The sequence below is a fragment of the Arachis stenosperma genome, chromosome 9, assembly GCF_014773155.1.
Source record: "Arachis stenosperma cultivar V10309 chromosome 9, arast.V10309.gnm1.PFL2, whole genome shotgun sequence".
NCBI lineage: Eukaryota > Viridiplantae > Streptophyta > Magnoliopsida > Fabales > Fabaceae > Arachis > Arachis stenosperma.
Window position 1 is genome coordinate 38,817,333 of NC_080385.1, and position 16,260 is coordinate 38,833,592.

Sequence of the window (16,260 nt, forward strand, 5' to 3'; positions counted from 1 at the left end):
TGTATAATATATGTAAAATAATTAATAAATGATTAATAATATTGTATCATATTTAAATTTTTACTTTAATTTATGTTATGTATGTGATGATAGTTATATAAATTTTGAAATTTAATTTTGTTTATTAGATTTTAATAATTATAGGGGCGGGATAGATACCCAAAGGAGCGGGTTAGGGTTCAATATTTTACTATTCACAGATAAAAACGAGACGAATTTTATACAAATTATTGTACAACAAAACAGAATTAGATAGAACAAAACTCGCTCCCTTGCCACCTCTACTGGCATCTTGCTTCAATTAGGGGTTGTTATCGTGTTGAATCTATATTCCATCACTGTGAAGCCAAAATGATAAATCATAATTAAAAAACAGCATTGCTTCATAAGATAATGTTTGTTTTTATAGACTAAAAATAAAATTAGAAAATTAAAATTTAATATTATATTTAATAATTAGAGATTAAAACTAAAATTTAATTTTAAAATACAAAATTTTAATTTTTTATTATTTTTAAAAAGTAAAGGTATGAAAGACTAAAATTTATGAAACTAGAAATTAAAATTTTAACAACATTTTAAAAGTATGCTCATTCAACTTTTTAAATTCTACAAGTTAATTACTAATTTAGTCTTTGAAAGATTTAAGTGCTTGACAAAAAAATTTTTTAAAAAATGTTATCAATAAAACAGTCATTGAATTATTTAAAAATATAACAAAAAAACTAATAAATATTATATTTTTTATAAGTAACAAAAAATTTTTTATATTCAACAAAAGATTTATTCATTAAATTTAAATTTTTGTAACAATATTTGAATAAATATTTAGAAGATACACAAAAAAAAAGTTAGAATAAAATTTGATTTCTAAATTTTTTTTATTTTTCAAAAGAATATGATCATTTACAATAAAAAAATTTTAAAAATTCACTTGACAAAAAATTAACAAATTTTAAAAATAAAAAATCTTATTTTTCGATTAATGATTGCAAAATTTTGCATCAAAATTTGATCTTTAAAGTTATTTTTTAGAATATATATTTAATATTTAATATTTAGTTCTTTTTATCGTATTTTTAAATTTTTTAGGGACTTAACTATTTGTCGTTAGTATCTTTTGAAATTTATTTTATCAATAATATAAATTTTTGGATACCATTTAATAGTTTACTTAATTCTAAATTTATTTCTCAATCTTTATATTTATCTTAAATCAAATATGATTTATTCTATCTCTGAGTTTCTATCGTTTTGCCTATGTCCCTTAGTTTCAGCTTTCCTTTTAAACACAATCGATACAAAGCACACCAAATTGTTGCATACATACATACATGTAGGTATATATATTGAAAAAAAAATCTTTTATTTCTATGATTTTTATGTACATTACAGATTTTTAGTTGAGGTAATTTTTTTTCGAGGTAAATTATTTAAAACCAAGTTATATAGACACAAAAATTTAATTACATGTATAAATATATACCGGAATACAGAAGGACTACATATATTCAATTTTTAATCAAATTTTATATCAATATAATCATATTTTATAAATAATATAGTTAAACTAAATCTAGTGCTAGTTGATTTTTTGTATTTATAAAAAATTTAATTATGTTGCTATGAAAAAATTTAATTATTCTATTGACTATTTGGTAGTTAATAACTTTATTGAAAAAAATATATAAAATAACATGTATAAATATAGTATACGGTGACTATTTCTTTGTGTGTATAAAATATTTTTATTATTCATAATCTAATGTGATGAGATTATTCTTAAAGAATACTTTTTAACGAGAGTATGACAATTAAATACGGCACATTTTAAACAAATAAAATATGGCTGATCAATGTTCATCCATACGTAAATTCAGTAATGGCTAATGACCTCACAAAGTTAGTCATGTGGCATCCTTGTACCAAATTAAATAAGGAAAAGTATAGGTGAACAATGAAAATATTAAACAATGTAAATTGGATGTTCATTTTACTAGTGTACGGATGATTATTTTAATATTAAAATTTAGAGGGTTAATTTAAAAGTATAATGTGTTTTTATTTGATTGGTGGTTATTCATATTGTTTACCAAACTTATTGTCCCTCTAGCATTTCCCATTAAATAATAGCAATCCGTAACGTATTTTTGTCTGCGTGTGTGTATGTTATTTTCCCCTCATGCAATTGGTTTTGAAAGACTGCGTACTTGTGCAGTCTTCAGCCACACAAAAAGAAGGAAACTTTTGTTAAAAAATAAAATTGGGTGAAAAATAAGGTTTTAATAAATTAATAGAAAATATGTATATTATATGTAATAATTTTTTTATGATAAAAAAATATTTTTTACTTTTTATTAAAAAATAATGTATTATAATATTAAATTTTTTTAAATATATTTAAAATATAATATTTTAATAATTTTAATTATTAATTTTAATTAATATATATTATATATTTTATAGTCAAAATTATTAAAACACTAGTATATTTGATATATTTGAACTTCTTTCTATAGTATTATCGAAAAGCCAATTGTGAAGAAAATGACGCTGCCAACGTTGCACAGCTGTTGCACATGATTTAGGTACTCAAGGACATTTTCTTATGTCATGAGTCAAGGTACACATACATAAGACATACATATGCAATAGATATGCAAACATAGTAACATAGCACAAAGTCAGGTTTCGAAAGTCCATTCTTTTAAGCTGACAAAATAGAATGTTTTAATCAAAATTGGAAAGAAACAATAGAAAAGCAGCCACTAGGAGGAATGGAAAAAAGAAAATATTACTAGCCGATTGAAGGGTTTATTTAACTAGTGCAAAGCCGGGTTACCTCGGAATCGTGTAAATAATCTATTTTATTATAATTTTTATATAATTTATTTATAAAATATTTAATATATATTTATGATCTAATATATATATGATAAATACTATGGTGCCTAAAAAGTAGAGTCTATTTACTAAAAAAAGTTAAAAAATAATATTTAATTTCAAAGATATAATAATAAATAATTTTTAAAAAATCAAAACTTACTACAAAAGGTAAGTTAGGCAAAATTTAGGCACTAATTCATAGATATCATAAAATTGGCATATATATATATATATATATATATATAATCTTATTTATATGTATTGGATTATTGCTTTTATATAAAAAATATAAATAAAATTTTATATATATATTTAATATCAGTATGCAAGTTAAGAAATATACTGTTATATTGTGCATTTAATTTTAATAAAAAAAAATCAAAAGATATTTATTTTTTTAATTATCTGCATTCCTAAAAACAACCACATTTTTTTATATAGACACCAAAAAAGTTCGTCCTTTTTAAAAATTCAACTAATCTCATGACAAATTTAAATACATAATGCATAAATATAAAAATTTATACATGTACTAATCTTTTTTTTTATCTTATAATTGCCAAATTTATACATGTACTAATCTTTTTCTTTATCTTATAATTGCCATCTTAATCTCATAGTCATTGTTTTTTTATTCCAATTACACTTTTAATAAGACAAAATATAAAAAAAATTATATTTATCAATTTATGTTATCAAGTTCTTAGGATTCAAACATTTTTTTCTATAGTAAAAATTGTTTTTTCATTCCATATAGATCAACAAATTTGATTTTTCATATATATGCTAATAAAAGTTGTAATTATGTTCTTACATGTACACAGCTTTTGTGACAATTTTTTACTATGGCATGACTACACAAAATAAAAAAATAAAATTTCATTCTTTTCTCCTACGAGATGCTAAAATGATACTTCCATCTCCTCTATTTATAAAATGTACATTCCCCTCTTTTATAACTTTTAAAAAACTTCATCTTTAATTCATGTTTCCAGAGAGAGAATATTAAGCCCTAATTAATTTGAGACACTAAAAATTAATATTAAAAAAAATTCAATAAATGTCATGAATTTTTACCAATATAAATTAAGATGACTCAAAAATTAAATTACACAGTCTATGACACCACAACAAATTAAAACTAAAGAGCTAGAAACTAATTGGTTACTAATTACTAATAATAATAAAAAAAAATAAAATAACACAATGCAAGGGACATACCTTTAATCCACACAATTTTTATCTTTACAAAAACAGTTTATTATTCAATTCTCACACCTTTAATCTAAGCAATTGAAAATTATGCAACATTGAGAATAACTCAAATTTTGTTATAATCTTATCTTATATTACACTAAATTATTATTAATAGATGAAATTATTAAGTTAACATCTTCTTTCAAAAGAACCATGTACAATCCTAATAGAAAAAATTGCTTTTAACCTGTTTTTCCGAAATCAAACACATAAAAACATTACATATCAGTCTCTATCTCAAGACATTATTCTTACCAAAGCAATTCACATGTAAATCATCTATACTTATTTGAACTTTCTCATATTGCAGTAGCCAAATAGTTTTTTTTTTTTTTTGCCAAAACAAAAAACAAAAACATGAAGATTAGACCAAGACAACAACAAACACCAAAATTATAGTAGACAAAAACAATTTCTATCCTCCATTCATTTATTGCTCATTTGAATCACCACTATGTACCACTTCTCTAGACTCCTTTCTTTTTTACTATAGATTTGATTTTTCACTCCTGTTATATACACCAAATTACTTATAAAACAGTGACAACTACACTTCCCTCTTGTCCCTATGAATCCTCTAACCAATTGAAAATGTAAAGCAACTAAATGTTTCCCCTAGTTATACCTAGTACATAGGAAATAATAAGTCATAAAAGTGATACCTTTTAGCTATTGCACTTCTTCAAGTGCACTTTCTTCTTTTTTTTTTTCAATATTGAAAGTTTAGTCTCGTCCTTAGCCAAAGCAGATGTAGAGAGGGAGAGAGAGAAAGAAAGAAGAGAAAAAGAGCGATATAGAGAATTCAAAATTTGTTCACTCAATTATTGATTTCAAACACTCAGATCTTGTGTTCAAACCTTGATCTTTTCTAGGAAAAGACCCGCCTAAAACCGCTTCAACTTGTATATTTATTTTGTCTAATTTTTTTTGTCACTTGTTGTACAAACATATTAGACACTTGTCCAGCAAACAGACTGTACACTTGTCGAGAATCTAATTATCTACTGCTCTCCTATTATATATAGAGATGTGTTGTGTCCTAGTTGTATCACTTCATTATCATCCTCTAGTTGGAGAGGAAGCTTGCAAAAATGGAAGGAACACAAGAAACTAAGGAGAGGACCAGCAAACAGCGACGCGCACGCATGGCTGACACGTGCGCGCGAAATGAAGAAAATCACAACGACGCGTGCGTGTGCTTGACGCGTACGCGTGGATTGGAGTTCGCGCAAACGACGCGAGCGCGTGCCTGACGTGGAGGAAAAATCGTTAAACGACGCGTACGCGTGACCGACACGTACGCGTGACATGCGCGATCAGCAGAAAATTCAGAAAATGCTGGGGGCGATTTCGGGCCGCGTTTTGACCCAGTTTTCGACCCAGAAACACAGAATAAAGCCAGAGAACATGCATATACTCAAAACATACGGAAAACAACTTCTCATAATTTACAATTTTAATTTTAGATGTAGTTTTTAGATAGAGAGGTTCTCTCCTCTCTCTTAGGTTTTAGGATTAGGATTTCTTTTTGTCATTAGGATTGTTTTTCATACCAGGTTCAATATTCCTTTATTTTGATTTCTCCTCTACTTTTAGATACTATAATGCTTTTATTTATTAATGACTTATGTTGCCAAATTGGCTTATAAAATTTTCCATGTTAGATTTGATTTCTTTTATTAATGCAATTTGAGGTATTTCAGATATATGATTTTTATTTAGCTTTCTATATTCTTGGCTTTGGTTGAGTAATTAGAGACTCTTGAGTTATCAAACTCTTTTGTTGATTGATAATTGGAAGTTGCTAATTGACTTGAATTCCCCTAATTCTAGTCTTTCTTTGGGAATTGACTAGGACTTGAGGATTCATATTGATTTATCCACTTGACTTACCTTTATAGTTAGAGGTTGACTAAGTGGGAGCAATGAGCAATTCTCATCACAATTGATAAGAATAACTAAGATAGGACTTCTAATTTTCATACATTGCCAAGAGTTTTCTTAGCTATTGATTTATTAATTCTTGCAATTTATTTTTCTTGTTCAAACCTTTCAAAAACCAAAAAATACTGTTTTTCATAACCAATAATAAAACACACCTCCCTACAATTCCTTGAGAAGACGACCCGAGGTTTAAATAATTCGGTTATAAATTTTATTGGGTTTTGTTACTTGTGACAACTAAACTTTTGTACGAAAGGATTCTCTGTTGGTTTAGAAACTATACTTACAACGCGATTATATTCTTGTGAATTCTTTATCGATAGAAATCCGATCGTGAGGGATCTATTCCACATTTGGCCATGTTGAGTGAGAAAGAAAGAAGGCAAATGGTGCTAGAATAGTAGGGGTTATCCAGGTTCGAAAATGATAGACTTTAGTGTGGGTAATAGGGTGAAAATTAATTTGTTCTTACAAGGATAGTATATATATAACCAGATATGTTTTGGTGGTTGTTTAGTTATAACAGCACAAAAGGATACGTGGTATACTGGCAATCTCAATGTGTTATGAGATTTTAGTTGCTAAAATGTTGCAGTGATTTGGAGGAAAGATGATATATGATTAAGGAACGTAAATGTGGTTGAATTGAGTGGAATCTGAATTATAAACAACTAGTGTTTAAAGAACCTAACGTTCTATGTAGCTCTCCAGTTGAGAAGAAACATTCTCCTAGTTGGATAAGTTTTTCGGTACTATCTAGTAAGTCCCTTATTTACTGCATTGGCATTTTAGGAATTTTGCAGGCCAAAAATTATTTGTGTGATGTGGGCCTTAGTATAAGTGGCTCGAATTCATGAAGAAAAAAATAATTGTCCAAAAAAATGGTTCAATAAATTAGTCTAAGTTTTGAATTGTATTTAAGTGGTTAATTTTTTTGGATATTGGATAAAAATTGGTGTAATCCTTTAATATTGGAAGCTATGATATTTTACAAAATTATGGGGGCTATAGAATTCGCAGAGTGCGAATTGTCAGATTAATTTTTTTTTAATTTATAAAGACAACACACAGACTGCGTATTGTATTATTTTAATATTAAATTATAATACGCAGACTATGTATTGTATATTTTAATATTAAATTACAATACACAGTTTGCGTATTATAAATACACAGTCTGCGTATTGTCAGTACAATACGTATTCTGCGTATTATGCTTGCACAAAACAGCGTCCTCAAAATACTGTAAAACTCTATTTTTTGTAACATTAACGTAAAACTCTCTCTACTCTTCCATATTAAAATAAAAAATCCTATTTAACTCCATACAAAAAAAATTGCAGATAAGACAAGAGCACAATATGGGAGGGGGCGGGGGGAAAGGAAAAAAAGACCTTTTCTTGATTTTAAAATTTAATTAGATGTATATTTTAATCTTTCAAGAGTAAATAATATTTTAAATCCAAACTAGATACTTCGTAAGTTAAAAATGGTCTTCGAAAATCAAGAATAATAAAAGAAGCTATAATTAATTATCCTTTTGAATATTTGTAAGTTATTTTTTCACCACCATCCCAGCCTTGATATTCATTGTCTACTAGATCACTATTTCCTTCTTTGTCTGCCTCCGGCCCTTTTGAATCATCATTGTCTCCAAAATCAGTACTTCAATCATCGGTCCATTGTCCTAACAACTCCGACATGCTGCCATCCTCCCAATCCATCTCACCGTTGGACATACTTGGGTCAAACCACAGTTAATCTCGTGCGTTAACATCAAAGCACCAGAGAATTTATCTAACCAACTTATATCGAAGTAAATATTTTACGCAAAAAAAAAATGAAGGGTACAGTATCGAATTCTCCTAAAACCCCCACCTTCTCCCCCTCCCTGCCCCCGAATGCTTCCCAATAACGAATGTCTCGTACTCATTGGATCTCATGCTCTATTTCACTTGTGTTGACCACCATTAACATAGCATGTTCAATAAAAGAAAACTTTACAAGTATTTACCTAAGCTCCTACCTAATTTGTGATGCCTCAATGCCACCCACGACGGGATTCGATACCAATCTCACTATGCCACTCTGTCACCAATGCAAATCCTTTCCCCCATTTGTGATGTCAGCAGTCTTCCTTCACCCCCCTTGATTTGTGGTATACAGCCGTCGTTATCAATTCTCTGCCGTCGCTACGAGAAGAAACTATCCTTTAAGAACAATAAACTCCAAAACGACCTTCAATGACATCATATCACTTGTTTCTCTAACATCGATGATTAACTTTTTGATTAATTTTTATCATAGAGCCACAACAATCATCCTACCCTCATTAGAAATTTTATCGTGATTCACCAAGTCAACTTTCATAGTCAGCGCACTCCAAAAGAGGCACGTGTCACACTACTATTGGATATCTATCCTTGGTCATTTTAGCTACCGTTTGGCCTTGGGCACCACAGACGTCGCCACCTATAAATATTTACAATAAATATGAATAATTCAAAAATCATTTCCGATCAAAAATTATAATAAAAGTGTTCCTAAATTTTTAGAATATCTAAAATCTATATTCATAAAATTCACATAAAATATTAGGTATTTTTTTTAAGGCATACCAATAAATAAAATAAAAAATTAAAAATGACTATAGAAGTATAATTTAATTATGAAATAGACCTAAAGAGAGAAGATATTTTAGAGAACTAAATACAACTATAATTAGTAAGAAGGGATGTTAATAAAAATGTCTAAAAAATAAGCACGCCCCCTACGAGAATTGTAACCTAACGTTAAGTCGTACTCATGTTATGTACAAGTATTTTAATATTGGTGATGCTTACACATAATTTTTCAGTTTAACAACACTCCATCGACATTAATATTGACAGGGAAAAAAAAACCTTCATGATATATTATCTTACCAACCTAGAATTGCTGTCTCTTTGCTGCACATATATTACTTTGCGGTCATTTTCTCGAAACACTTATATAAAATAACCTTTGGAGCTTTTACCAAAAACATGCCAATGAGATATCCTACAGTAGGATATTACAAAGTGGCAACGTCTTAATTAATGAAGTTATCCTTTGTGGCTTACCTTATGTTGTAAAATAAAAGATATACTAAATATAAAATAAAGATATATAAATAGAAGACTCTAATATCAATATAATTAGTTTAATTCATAAATATATTTACTAATATTATATGAAGTAATATGTATATATAATAGTAAAAAAAAAAATATATATATATATATAGTAAGAGAGAGATATTGCTAAAAGAAAGAGAAAGAATTATTATTGTTTGTTTATTGCTGTGTGTTTTACTCACAGACAAAAGTTTCTATTTATAAGCGTATAAGAAAGTAGTTTTTCAAACTACATTAAATGAGATTCTCCTTGAAACCCTGAGCCTTGTGGGAAAATGGGCATCCACCAAGGCTATCTTATCACAACACTCCCTCTTGGATGACCATTTAGGATTATGTCTCGTTAAAACCTTACTAAAGGAAAACCCAGTGGAAAAAAACCTTAGTGAAGGAAAAAGAGTACAATATCCTCTAGTGATGGGGACTGCCTCATTAAAAACCTAGTCAAGAAAAATTCAATGGAAAAAAAACCTGACCAAGGAAAAAAGAGTACAGTCTCCCCATCTTATCGACATCCTTTAATGTCTCGAAATCGGCGCATTCCAATCTCATGTACTAATCTTTCAAAGAAGGATTTTGGGAGTGACTTTGTAAATAAATCTGCCAGATTGTCACTTGATCGGATCTGTTGGACATCAATTGTCCCTTGATTTTGAAGATCATGAGTGAAGAATTTGGGAGAAATATGCTTTGTTCTATCACCTTTGATGTATCCACCCTTAAGTTGAGCAATGCATGCTGTATTATCTTCAAACAGGACAGTTGGAGCTATCTTATGATCAATCAATCCACATGATGACATAATATATTGAATCAGACTCCTCAGCCAAAAACACTCGCGACTAGCTTCATGAATCGCCAGTATTTCAGCATGATTAGAGGATGTTGCAACAATCGTCTGTTTCGTGGACCTCCAAGATATAGCTGTACCACCATATGTGAACAGGTATCCTGTTTGAGATCTCCCTTTATGTAGATCAGACAAGTATCCGGCATCTGCATAGCCAACTAGTTGTGACTTGGATCCATAGGGATAAAACAATCCCATATCAACCGTTCCATGAAGATATCGAAAGATTTGCTTGATTCCACTCCAATGTCTTCTGGTTGGAGAGGAACTATACCTTGCTAGTAAATTCACAGCAAATGATATATCAGGTCTTGTATTATTAGCAAGATACATTAGCGCTCTAATGGCACTAAGATATGGTACTTCAAGACCAAGGATATCTTCATTTTCTTCTTTAGGACGGAATTGATCCTTCTCCACATCCAAAGATCTTACGATCATTGGGGTACTCAAGGGATGTGACTTATCCATATAAAATCTCTTCAAGATCTTTTCTGTGTATGTTGTTTGATGAATAAAGATCCCATTTTTTATATGCTCGATCTGCAGGCCGAGACAAAATTTAGTCCTTCCAAGATCTTTCATCTCAAACTCTTCTTTTAGAGTTTTTATAATTGTTGGAATCTCTTCAGGAGTCCCAATGATATTTAAATCATCAACGTACACAGCAATAATAATGAATCCAAATGTAGTTTTCTTTATGAAAACACAAGGGCAGATATCATCATTCTTGAATCCATTTTTGGCCAGATACTCAGTAAGACGATTATACCACATTCGTCCAGATTATTTCAGACCATATAAAGATCTTTGCAATTTGACTGAGTATAACCCTTGTGAATATTCATTGGATGGTTTAGATATCTTTAGTCCTTCAAGGACTTTCATATAGATATCACAATCTAATGAGCCATATAAATAGGCTGTTACCACATCTATTAAATGCATATGCAGTTTATGATATGCAGATAAACTGACCAAATAACGCAATGTTATCGCATCCACTACAGGAGAATACGTTTCTTCATAATCTATATCAGGCCTTTGTGAAAAACCTTGTGCCACAAGTCGAGTTTTGTAGCGCACAACTTCATTTTTCTCATTTCGTTTTCTCACAAATACCCACCAATATCCAACAGGTTTTACATCTTCAGGTGTACGGACTACAGGTCCAAAGACTTCATGTTTTGCAAGTGAGTCTAACTCAGCCTTCATGGCTTCTTTCCATTTTGGCCAATCATCCCTTTATCGACATTCTTCGACTGATCTTGGCTCAAGATCCTTACTTTCATGCATGATATTTAATGCCACGTTATATGCAAATATTTCATTGACAATTGTCTTATTTCGGTCCCATTTCTCTCCTGTAAAGACATAATTTATCGAGATCTCGTCATTTTCACAATTTTCAGGTACTTGAACGTCTTCTGGCATTATATCAGAATTTTGGACAACTGCAGGTGTATTTACTATGTCTTTTTCAACAGGAATCATATTTACCTCTTTTCTCTTTCGAGGATTTTTGTCTTTGGAATCGACAGGCCTGCCATGCTTCTGGCATGTATTTGTTTTAGTGGCTACTTGTCCTACTAGGACATCAATTCGAATTGGGGCATTTTCTGCTGGTATATAAGATTTGGTTATTCTCTTTGTATCGAAAAATGCATCAGGCAATTCATTTGTTATTCTTTACAAATGTATAATCTTTTGAACTTCCAGTTCACATTGCCCTGATCAAGGATCTAAATGCATCAACGATGATACATTCCAATTAAGTTTCCAATTAAGTTCCTTTTCAAAAAGCTTATTCTCTCCCCCTAATGTTGGAAATTTTGATTCATCAAAATGACAATTCGCAAACCGGGCTTTAAATACATCTCCAATTTGTATCTCAAGATACCTCACTATAGAGGGAGAATCATATCCAACATATATTCTCAATTTTCTTTGGAGTCCCATTTTGGTGCGATTAGGTGGTGCAATGGGAACATATATCGCACACCCAAATATTCTTAAATGGGAAACATTTGGCTGCTGGCCAAAAGCTAATTGCATAGGAGAGAACTGATGGTAACTCGTTAGCCTCAAACGAATAAGTGTTGCGGCATGTAAAACAGCATGCCCCCAAACCGAGGTTGGGAGATTTGTTCTCATAAGAAAGGGTCTAGCAATTAATTGGAGGCGTTTAATAAGCGATTCTGCTAACCCATTTTGTGTGTGAACATAAGCTACTGGATGTTCAACACTTATTCCATTAACCATACAATAAGCATCAAAAGCTTGGGAAGTAAATTCACCAGCATTATCAAGACGAATTGCTTTAATTGGATTTTTTGAAAATTGTGCTTTTAATCGAATAATTTGAGTCAATAATCTTGCAAACGCCAGATTGCGAGAAGATAATAAGCACACATGTGACCATCTTGAAGATGCGTCTATTAGGACCATAAAATATCTAAAAGATCCACATTGTGGATGAATAGGTCCACATATATCACCTTGAATCTTTTCTAGGAATTCAGGGGACTCAAATGCAACATTTACTGGTGATGACCTTAAAATTAACTTTCTCTGAGAACATGCAGCACAACAAAATTCACTAGTTTTAATAATTTTCTGGTTCTTTAGTGAATGTCCATGGGAGTTTTCAATAATTCTCCTCATCATGGTTGTTCTCGGATGACCTAATCGGTCGTGCCAAGTTATGAATTCATTTGGGCTAATAAACTTCTGGTTTACAGTGGTATGTGATTCAATTGCACTAATTTTGGTATAATATAACCCGGATGAAAGTGAGGGCAACTTTTCTAATATAACTTTTTTATTTGAATCATGAGTTGTGATACATAAGTACTCATGACTTCCCTCATTCATAGTCTCAATATGATATCCATTTCGGCGAATATCTTTAAAGCTCAACAAATTTTTTTGAGACTTGGTAGACAACAGTGCATTATTTATTATGAATTTTGTTCCTCCGGAAAACAAAATTATAGCTCTTCCGGAGCCTTCAATCACATTGCCTGAGCCAATAATAGTATTAACACATTCTTCTTTTGGCACAAGATGGGTAAAATATATATCACTTTTGAGAATAGTGTGCGAACTTACACTATCCGCAAGGCATACATCTTCATTACATATCATTGCCATTCTCTTCAAAGACAAATAATAATAAAATGAGTAGTATGCACAGTTAAATTGAATACTTGATCGGAGTTATTTTTCTAAAAAATACTGCACATAAAAATAATGTCATATACTAATTTTTTTTTAAAACATGACATATTTAATGATTTCAAAATTTATAAACATTAATATTTCATTATTTATATACATCACATTTGAAATTTAAATACATAGAAAATAAAACTTAATAATAAGTTCTTTACATTATTTATTTACATGGATACATAACAATCTCACATTTTAAACTATTCCATCATTGATCAAATGACCAATATTTTCTTCAGGATCCTCAAAGAAATCAGATACATCATAATGAGTGGTGGAATTTTCAGCATCATTTGAAACGAAATTTGATTCTTTTCCCTTGTCGTCCTTTTTCAAAGATGCCTGGTAAAGATCGACTAGGTGCCTTGGGGTATGGCAGGTACATGACCAATGGTCCTTTCCACCACAATAGAAACACTTATCCTCTGTTGATTTATTCTGCCCGATATTTTTTTCTTTATCCCACTTCTGGTGAGATCCTCTCTTTTGAATATAATTCATTTTCCTTCCATAATTTTTCTTGTTATTAAAAGCTTTCCATTTACCTCTTCTGGGGTAATTTGCCGTATTTACTTCAGGAAATGGGCCGGCGCCAGATGGGCGCGCTTCATAATTTTTCAATAGCAACTCATTGTTGCGTTCAGCAACAAGAAGGCAAGAAATTAACTCAGAATATTTTTTAAACCCTTTTTCTCGATACTGCTGCTGCAAGAGCACATTCGAGGCATGGAAGGTTGAGAAAGTTTTCTCCAACATATCATGATCAGTGATCTTTTTCCCACATAATTTCATTCGTGAGGTGATTCGAAACATTGCAGAATTATATTCATTTATGGATTTAAAATCTTGTAGACGCAAGTGCGTCCATTCATATCGAACTTGAGGAAGTATCACCGTTTTCTGATGATTATACCTTTTTTCAAGGTCTTTCCAAAGATCTGTAGGATCTTTTAATGTGAGATATTCATTTTTCAATCTTTCGTCAAGATGACGACGAAAAAAAATCATGGCTTTGGCTTTTTATCTTTTTGGGATGCATTATTTTCAGGCTTAATGGTATCTCCAAGATCCATTGAATCAAGATGAATTTCAGCATCTAATATCCATGATAAATAATTGTTTTCAGATATATCAAGACCATTGAATTCAAGATGAGAGAGTTTCGACATAATGAAAATTTGTTACCTGAGTCTTCCTAAAAATTTGATTAGAATCTCGTGCTGATAACGTGCTGTAAAATAAAAGATATACTAAATATAAAATAAAGATGTATAAATAGAAGACTTTAATATTAATATAATTAACTTAATTCATACATGTATTTACTAATATTATATAAAGTAATGCGTGTATATATATATATATATATATATATATAGTAAGAGAGAGATATTGCTCAAAAAAAGAGAGAAAATTATTATTGTTTGTTTATTGCTGTGTGCTTTACTCCAAGACAAAAACCTCTATTTATAAGCGTATAAAAAAATAATTTTTCAAATTACATTAAATGAGATTCTCCTTAAAACTCTGAGCTTTGTAGAAAAATAGGCATCCAACAAAACTATCTTATCACAATACCTTAAACTTACTTCCGTGGCACTGTTCCTAACGCTACACACGTTCAAAACTTAACAAGAGAGTCAAATCCTTATTCACTTTATAAACTGATTTGGTTCTGCTACAATTACGGTCCGAGTTATGGACCGAGATGAACCAAAAGATGGGCCCCGCCTTTTTTATATTTATAAATTTTTGAATAAAGATAATTCAAAATTAAACTAGATTTTGCTTTGCTGTTAAAATTTATTTGATATTTTTTTTAATCTTTTAACAACAAAAATTAGGCGTTATTTGTATAAAGTATAAACTAAAAAAATCGCATTAATGAGGAAAGGTTAATTCAATTAAGCAACTGATTTCGATCATAAAAAATATAATCAGTATTTGTAATTAAATAGAATGTTAAATTAATGTTAAAAATTATTATTCCAGTAGTATTTATGAGAAAATTTTATTTTGATGAAACTTAAATGTAAATTAAGTGTAAATTATTGATTTTAAGAGCACGATTTTGAAGAGCACGATTTTGATCTTAATTAAGTGTAAATTATTGATTTTATTGAATTAAATCATTATTTCATCTCAAATACACCATTTTATTTATAATTAATTATAATTTAGTGATTTAGATAAACTTTAGCACATAATTTTATGTAAAGCTTATTATTTGACCTCTAATTAATTGTTACTATTTGACTTCAATTAATATTTTTTATATTATACGATATTATTTTTATTTTAAAATAATTTATTTTAGTATAAAATATAAATACGATATAATATTTGTTAAATTTAATTTTTAAAAATAAATTTTTATTATTTTAGTATATAAAATTTACAAATTTTTATATGCTAATTTTACATTGGATTGACCTGATTTAGTTTGCTCTCTTCCAAGTCGGGTTAAAATAAATCCAGTGACTTTTAGGCCAGATCCGGGTCTAATTAAAGTTATGAAACTCATTCTGATAGGCCTATAAACACTTTGAATTTAATTTAAATCATCACTTCATGTGAAGTTTACTTTTGCAGCCAAAATTTAGTTAGTTAATATATTGTTGAGATCCAATTTAAAGCATGATTTGAATGTCAATTATTGATTTGGATCAAATTGGGAGCATCACGCCACGTAAAGTAGTTCACTATTACACACAAAATTTAGTGTCAATTTAGTAGTCAATAAGATTAAGCTTAGAGAAAAATTTCGTGTCATTTCCACTATTGCACATCTAATTAAGTGTCTAGTAGTAATTTGGATCAAATTTAAAGCATCAATTGGTGTGATTTACTTTGAGAGAAACCGCATTTTATTCTCTAAATTGCAAAAGTTACCGCGTTAGTCTTTTAAAGTAAAGGATACAAAGATATCAACAG